The sequence below is a fragment of the Ursus maritimus genome, unplaced genomic scaffold (genome assembly GCF_017311325.1).
Source record: "Ursus maritimus isolate PB19 unplaced genomic scaffold, ASM1731132v1 scaffold_2, whole genome shotgun sequence".
In the NCBI taxonomy this organism is placed as follows: domain Eukaryota; kingdom Metazoa; phylum Chordata; class Mammalia; order Carnivora; family Ursidae; genus Ursus; species Ursus maritimus.
Window position 1 is genome coordinate 46,298,257 of NW_024424452.1, and position 8,474 is coordinate 46,306,730.

The 8,474-nt window shown below is 43.5% G+C and overlaps 1 long non-coding RNA gene across 1 annotated transcript; it reads right to left on the reverse strand.

Annotated features, from left to right (window-relative positions):
- Positions 1 to 1,483: 1,483 nt before the first annotated feature.
- LOC103658238 lies at positions 1,484 to 8,437 on the reverse strand. The gene is made up of 3 exons (XR_567089.1): positions 8,374 to 8,437; positions 3,582 to 3,745; positions 1,484 to 1,611 (listed from the first exon to the last, which is right to left on the reverse strand). It is a non-coding gene; the product is annotated as an uncharacterized LOC103658238 (long non-coding RNA).
- Between the last annotated feature and the right edge of the window lie 37 nt (positions 8,438 to 8,474).

Here is an 8,474-nt window from a genome sequence, read left to right on the forward strand (position 1 = left end):
CTGACAGCCTATCTTGCAACTGCCCCGCCGTGCCACCAGAACGTGACAGCAGACGTAAACAACAAAACAAATAAACAAATAAACCAATGGGCAAGTCTATGTTCCAATAAAAATTCAGGGATTTCAGAAGATGATCTGAGGGGGAGGAAAGCTCTTCTGTCCTTCCAGCTGCTTCTTGTACCTCTGCTCTGTTACTGATGTTCCGCCCAGAGAGTTCACCTGAAGCAGGAGCCCTCTTACTTATAAAAGCAACGAGGTATCTGTTCCAGCGGACACGCGGGGGGTCTGAACCAGGCTAAGAAGGCCTGGAGAAGCAGAGCACAGTGAAAACATCACAGGCACGGACTGACGGGAATCAAGAACACTGGAGGCAGAGTGGCTTTCAGAGGGCAGAATTATTTCAATTTTGGACATATTGACTTTGATGCGAAAGGCAAATGAGATAATGTAGAAAACGTGCTTCACACACTGTGAAGTGTTGTAGAAATGGGTTATTTTAAGAGGAAATGGCAGAGGCCATTTTATGACTCAACAAAAATCCATCAACGCTCCCCCCAAACAATCAAGGCACATAAACTCTATATTGTGGGACAGCCCTTCCGTATTTCTGGGTCAACACCTCCGCACGATGCTACTATTTCCATCACTGTTATTTCCTGTGAGACGAGGGGCAGCTGTTCCCGTAGATTGACACGGGTAAGTATGTTGACTTGTTTACGCAAAAGCCCTGGTCAGAAATCCTACAAGATTGCGGAGCTGCTCCCCTGATGATCTTCAACTGGGGTGATACTGAGCTCAGAAACAAGGGGTGGGACTTGATGGGGGTTCCTCGGGTGGGTCCTCATTTTAGGATTTTGGTGCCGTGTTTCCTTAAAACTTGACCTTTCTAGAAACAGACACAACTTTTTACACCTTAATGGTCAAGTCAAATGATCAATTATAACTATAAAAAAGATTGTAAATTAAAAAAAATTTTAAATTAGGCATATTCTCAGAGGAATTTATCCCGGTGGGAACTACCACATGAATTTACAAGACTTCCGGGATTGTTCCTTCTTTCTTACCTTGCCTTGTTAATTATACCGATGTGATTGAAGAGTGAAGATTGAAGTCATTACATTCAGTAAATCAGGCAGAGAAAGGCAAATACCATATGATTTCACTTACATGTGGAATATGAAAAAGAAAACCCAACGAGCAAACAAATGAAAAACGGAAACAGACTTATAAATACAGAGAGCAGACAGGTGTTGCCAGAGAGGAGGGGTGGGTGGAGGATGGGCAAAACAGACAAAGGGGATCAAGAGGTACAAACTTCCGGTTATGAAATAAGTAAGTGATGGAGCTGTTAAGTACATCATGGGGAATATTGTCAATAATATGGTAATAACATTGCATGGTGACAGATGGGGACTACGCTTATCATAGTGAGCATTTCACGATGTATGTAATTGTCAAATCACTATGTTATGCACCTGCAGCTAATATAATATGTCAGCTGTACCTTAATTAAAACAATTTTAAATAAATAAAGTCATTAAATTTAAAGCAGGCATGGGAAGTTTAATTCACTGGCGGCGTGATAGAGGCTGATCCCATCATCCCAGTTCCCTGGAAGAGAAGAAACAATGCATATACGTGAAATATCATTGGAACAAGCAAGCACATGAAAGAAGAAGCTTCTAGTAGCTCATGGCCAGGCAGAGAAGCACAGCCAATATGAGAAGCAGTATTGCGTGGGGGTTAAGAGCATGGCCTCTGGAATCAAGTGGCCTGAGCTTCAATCTTGCTCAATGATTTCCTAGCTGTGTCACCATGAACCATATTACTTAGCTTCTTTGTGCTCAGGTCCCTCGTGTATGAAATGGACAAATAATGATACCTATCCTTTGAGTAGTGAGGTAACTCGGTTCACTTCCATGAGCACCTCACGCTCTTCCCTCTTGCTCTCCTAGCACCTATGATTATCCCTGTTTGTGAATGTCTAGCATTTTCCTGAAATTAATTGTTTAATAACTTTCTCCACCACTAGAATGCAAGCTCTTCAGTGTTAAAGGGATGGAGTCTTCTCCTGCCTGGTACAGGCTGTTACCATTCCTTCTCTAGACAATTTCTACAGTTTTCTACACAATCTCTTGATGTCCCGCATTCTAGTTTCCACAAAACAGCCAAAGATCCAGGCAATGTGAGTCATGAAATGCCCATGCCACCCCCCTCACATTGCAGGAGAAATAAAGTTCAAGCCTCTTACCTGGGGTCCTATCTATCTATCTTATCCTAACCTTATCTATGCTGTTCTTGTTTCTACTCACTACATCCTAGACCCTGTGGTTTTCTATGCATCAGACTTTTTCTGGCCTCAGGGCCTGTACTCCTGCTTTCTTCTGCCTGGGATGCCCCATTATTTGCATAACTAGCACCTTCCCATATTTTAGGTCCTAGTTTAAATATTACCTTCTTAAAGAAGCCTTGCTTCTTCATCCAATATGAAGTAGGACTCCTCACCCTGTTATTTCTTAAGGCATCCTTGGGTCTGGGTCTTTTTTTTTTTCCTTAAAAGCATTTATCCCAATTCGTAATTATTTTATTTATTTGCCTATAAACTTGAGTTTTGCCGTCCATCTCCCCACCAGAATGTACGATCGAAGAGTGCAGAGTCTGGTCCTGTACCTACTGCGTATCATGATACTAAGCATACAGAGGGTATCCGTATGTATTTACTAGATATTTTTGTAAAAGATGTATTTATTTATTCGAGAGAGAGAGAGAGGAGAGAGCGGGGTTGGGGCAGAAGGAAGAGAGAATCTCAGGCAGACACCATGCTGAGCACAGAGCCCGACGCAGGGCTCAATCTCACCAGCCAGGAGCTCGTGACCTGAGCCGAACCCAAGAGTCGGACACTTAACTGACTGCGCCACCCAGGCATCCCTGTATTTGTTGGATTAATGTCTCCAGAGTGAGCGCCACGGAAGATGATGAACATAAAGGTTTGCATAAACAGTACAAGCAAAGGTAACGCAGTCAGATTTAAAGAGAAGTTGGATAGAGGTTAGGTTTAAGCACAGCGCTGGTGGAGCACAAAAGAGGTAGCAATTGGTTAGGACTGAGGGCAGAGGAAGAGAGTTTGACAGGTGGGGAATTCTGTGGCTATCCCAGGTGGATGGCACAGCGTCAGCCCAGGCAGAGCAGGGAAAATATACAGATATGTGGGGAATCCTCAGCAGTCTGGGATGAGTATGATGAATAGAGTGGAAGGGGGGACGCTGTGGTCCAATCATCAAAGTCCTGGAGGGTCATGCCAAGAAGTTTACATTTTCATCTGGGGGCAAGTGGGAGCCCAGCCTTGTTTTTTTTAAGAGATGAATAATGATCACGATTGCTAATTCATATAAAATTTGTCATATATTTCTGATAATAATGGTTATGTTTTGAGATTCCCAAGTATTTCCGATAACTTCGGCACACCTCGTATCATATAATCCTAACAACGTTCATTCAGCAAATACTACTGAGCACTTCCACCAGAAAATTTATCATTATCCCATTTTACACAAGAAGAGGCTGGACTTCGGAACGTTTACCCTAGTTGGCAGGACCACCCAGCCAGTGCGAGGAGCTGGAATTAGAATCCAAGTCTGCCTGACTGTGAAGTTCAGGCGCATTCCAGGACACCATGTCATCTCTTTCCATCAACACATTGTAAATGAAGTCTTATGAAACTCCTGTTTCTATCTTGGGCTAAGCTCTGCAAAAGAAAGATGAAATCTTTGGAATAAGGATATTTTGGCTCTTCCCTTACTTCTTAGGAAAGAAAGATTTTTTCCCCAGCACATTAAGTGTGACACCATCTGAGGGAGATTGAGCCGTCCGTCACCTGGTTTTCGTCCAGTGTCAGGGTGAAGGGCTCTGATTTCCTGCATGTGACCACCAAGCTTAATGCAGAGTTAAGACACATTTCCCAAAAGGGAGACACCGGGGAAGTCCCTGTTCATCTCCCTGGGGTATAGCACTCTCCAGTTGGTTATGTTTGCTTTTTGGCCTTAAATCGATAACTTGAACCCTCACTGACATCCCTAACATTGTAGTAAGCTATGAAGGAGGGCGGGGGCGGGTCTAACCGCTGAGAGGAAATTGTGATCTGAGATGGTGTGACTGTTGACGAAGGCTGAGCCTTGGCCTGCATCCTGCCCTCGTTGGGAGAGGGGCCCCTTTTTAATACCAGGGAGAAGAATCTAGTGCCTGCCACAATAGCTTATTTCCTTATCTCAGATCCCAGAAGAGCTTGAGCAATGTTTTCTCTTGTTCTCCCTGAACTAAGGGTGGGGAAATGAGAAACTTACCTGGGGACCACACACGGCTCACCTCCTGTGTGGTTTAATGTCCCTCGGTAGGAAACAGTGTTTACAGCGCTTGGGCCAACAATGCCTTCCAGATGCTAAGCATTTATAGTTTCAGGAGTGCTTTTCCACATATTACTGCCTTTGATGCTCACAGCAGCCTTGGCCAGTAGTGTTTTTTACCATCATCGTCTTTCACAGGGACTACTGGGATAGCCTTCACACTCTCTGCCACTCTCTCTCTATTCCCCGACAGTGCTTCCCAAGTTCTCCTTCGAGAACACTATCATGATCTGCTTGAACACCTTGCCTAGCCCCCCAACAACTACAGGGTGAAATCTGGTCTTCAGCGTGACAAGTAACATCCTTTGGGTCTCAGAGTGCCATCTAGTTTCATTTCTCTCTCCCTCTGTCCCAGAGAAATGGTCACACTCGACATCTTTGTGGTCGCTAAAGGTACACTTTCTTTCATCCTTCGTGGCCCTGGGAGCATAGAGGTTAATAGCAGAGACCCTGGACTGTCTGAGCTGGCCTCCTGTCACCACCACCTAGTAGATATATGACTTCAGGTAAGTTACTCAAACGCTCTATGTCTCATCTGTAAAATGGGACCACTGTAGGATCTTCTTTCGCAATGAGTTGTGAGAAATATATGAGTTGCTGATATGCAGTGCTTAAAACAGCACCCTGCACAATTAGTGTCCAAAGAAATTAGCTGTTTTTCTTGTGTCCTCTATTGTAATGCTCTTCTCTTTATATATATATATATATATATATATATATACCTATTAAGTCTCTATTCTTCCCTTAACGTCTTTTGTTAAATGATTCCAAATTTCCAAGGTTCCATTTATCTGTATCCTCTGTGCTTTCCTTGAATTTTGTATAAACAAGTTTATAATAATGGTACTCAACCTGGGGATTCCTCATGAGAGTATGAGCTTCTGAAAAGCACAGTCCATTCCTGATTCATATTTAGGTTACTAGAGCCTAGCAAGATGTCTAGCACATAATATCTAATAAATATTTGTAAAGTAAATATCCATTTTGAACTCATGAGTTAGGGTTTAAAGTGCTCATTCTTCTCATTGGTCTACTTGCTCCCCTGTTTTTCCCTTAATCCATACTTCCACAAAAGCCAGAGTGGCCAGCTCATGCCTGCCATCTGCTTCAATCCCTTGAGTGGATTTCCATTGCAGGCTGAGAAGGTCCAGTACCTGGACCAAGTCCTTGCAGGATCTGGCCTTTACCCTTCCACCTCTGATTCATGCTACTGACCCCTTGTTCCAATTGTCTGGCCATGCTGGTCCCCTTTTGTTCTCTCCCAATTTAGATAAAGAACATTCTCGCTTGCTCTTAACCTCTGTTTGGGAAGCTGTTCCTAGGCATAGCTCATTGATCATTTCGTCTCATCAATCTCGTCTCACTTCAGATCCCACCTCTTCAAAGAGGGCTCTCTGACCACATTGGCTAAATGAGCCCTTTGCCATCGGGCTTCTTTCTGTCACATCACTTGCTTATTTTCTTCACGGCATGGGTTAAAATCTGGAATTACGTGTTTATTTTCTCCTTCTACCTGGGTGGAAACTCCACTCGGGTGGGGACTTGCCTGCTTGGGAACACTCACTGCTGTTCTTCGAACAGAACCTGTCACAGAGTAGGTGCTCGAAAGACAGGTCTTAAATCAACGAATAAATAAAAAGTAGGTCTTTTGAGAATGAAGCTATTCCACCTCACGAGAATCATCCAGGAATGACAAATCACAAAATAATAAAACAAAAGCTTTTGTGTATGTCAGAGAAAGGGGGCGGAAAATTGTCAAGGTATCATGATGTACCCGTCTTCGCCTCCTCAAACACAATCCAGTCCCATAGTGTAAAATAAGTTAACTTATATAAAGCTTTCCCAAGCATTCTTTGAAGTATTAAAACTCTTAAGAAATTAAGAAATCGTAGTCAAAGAAGTGAATGAATATGAAATGCCTTGACAGAGGAATAGGTAATCTCAAAGTTAAAAAGACCAGAGCCACGTGGTTCCTCGCTGTCAGGGAACAAGAGAAAATCGGGCAGAGTCTCCTTGAATGATATGCCTAAAATTAATATTGCATTTCGTTATCTATGGTATATAATCGAACAATAAGCAGTATTTGCCTAGCACTTTACATTTTAGAAATATCTCTGTTTACATGGTTTATCTCATTTGATACAACAGTTTAATAACACGACAGTACAGTAGAAAATCCACATCACCTAGTTTCAAGAAACCAGCTCTATCAGTAAGAAGCTGTGACCTTGGCAAGTCACTTTTCCTCTTGTTTTCCTTTTTGGTAAAATGAAGGCGTTAGCCTAGATTATCTTGGATCCCGTTCAGCTTATCTATTGGCACTATTTGTATTTAACTTATGACAAATCACGCTTCTCTTTGGTCCAGGTCCAAGGTACAAAGTTCTTATTCATGTTCCTAAAATCAAATTATTTGAATGATCACTCTCCTGGGTGCCTAGGTAAACAAAGAAGGCCCTGGCCTATCCCTTTTAATTATTCTCTCCTCTTTGATGCCAGCTCTGACCGGTCCATCTCTCTACCTTCTTTGGTCTGATGGCCTCTGCCATTTTGCATCGCACCATGTCCCCTTCCACAATACAACAAAGGACAGCTGTCAGCTTCACAAAGAAATGTATTTGTTCCATGTTAAACCTCAAGAAAAAGTTGTCCAGTAGCTAATCTAATTTTTTCCTATCTGCCTTGGAGAAAGCCAGAGTATTTTCCCTATAATTTAAATATATCTTCTAGAAATTATGGCCCTGCCATCCTTTTCTTTTTCTCTGCCATCTCCTTGCTCTGCTGGCCATGGACCCGGGTAACTGGGTGAGCAGTGTGGGATGTCTAGGGTCATGTGTGTGGTAGGCACGTTGCACTTTATCACTTCCATTTCTATATTCTCGGGTACCTCTGCACCTCACTGGAACCCATCTATTCTTCGTCTTCTCCGTCTAAACCATTTGATGCCCCTGCTTCTTATACGTAAAGTACAGCTCACTATATCCTATGACCAGGAGCCTATCTACTTAAAAAAATGAAAGCTGTTTGGGTCTGACAGAGCAATTCATTCCCTCCTTCCGTGCACAGCTTTCCTGTACAGGCAAGACCCCTCTCTAACTCTGGTGTGTGTACTGGAGCCACAACTACAATATGAAAACAGCTGCATGGTTCTTTGAGGCATTCAGTCTGTCATACTGTGTACGAAAGATACTAACTGTCCAGGTGTTCAGAGGCACCTGTAGGGCCAAACATTCTTAGGTTTACTCTGAAGCCTGGTAATACGCAGGCAAATTACCTATTTCTTCTTCTCTCTCTCTCTCTTCAATATTATGATGTACCAGTTTGGAGACCTGAATTCCATAAGACATAATAAGATATAAGTCCATTTGCAAATAAGAAAGGGTCTCTATATTTGTTCACTTACTCCTTCCTCTGGTCCTTAACGGCTGTGTTGCAGTTTTTGGCAGGAGGCGTGCATGTATAAGAGAGACTATCAGTGCTGGCTGAATTCTATTCTTCCTAAGATTTCCAGAAAAGTATTCCACAGTCAGGCTGATTACAGATGTGGCTAATCCACTTTCCCTAGGCTAATTTTCTGTGCCGCCAGGCATGTAACTGTCTGCTATCCAGCTATTCCTCTCCACACCCGTGTGCGACTGTGACAACCCAAAAGGCAACTTCTGCAAATCGCGACCTGGAAACTGCGATCCTGCCAAATTCCCTCTGGAAATAGTGAGGTTGAGCTCTTGGACCATGTGGGATATACTATTTCTAATGCACTGAGATTCAGTTCCAAAATGAGCCCACGAACTCCCGCTGGCGCCTTTCCTTCCAAGAAGCGACTTGCCTTGACATTGTTTCTACGGAAGAGTGGGTAAAGCTATGTTTCTTACCATCTGAAACTCTCTCTCCCCTCCCCCACCCCTTTTCTAGAAATTCGAAACCCCAGACCGACATCGGTAGATGCAGGGAGCATACTTTTCTTTTTTGTTCACCTGCTTCGCAAGAGGTTTGCCTCAGGCTGTTCACTTTGCACGGTGATGCGTCAGTACCTCCCCGCGTAACTCCCGCCGCCGGGGGGGGGGGGGGGGGGGGG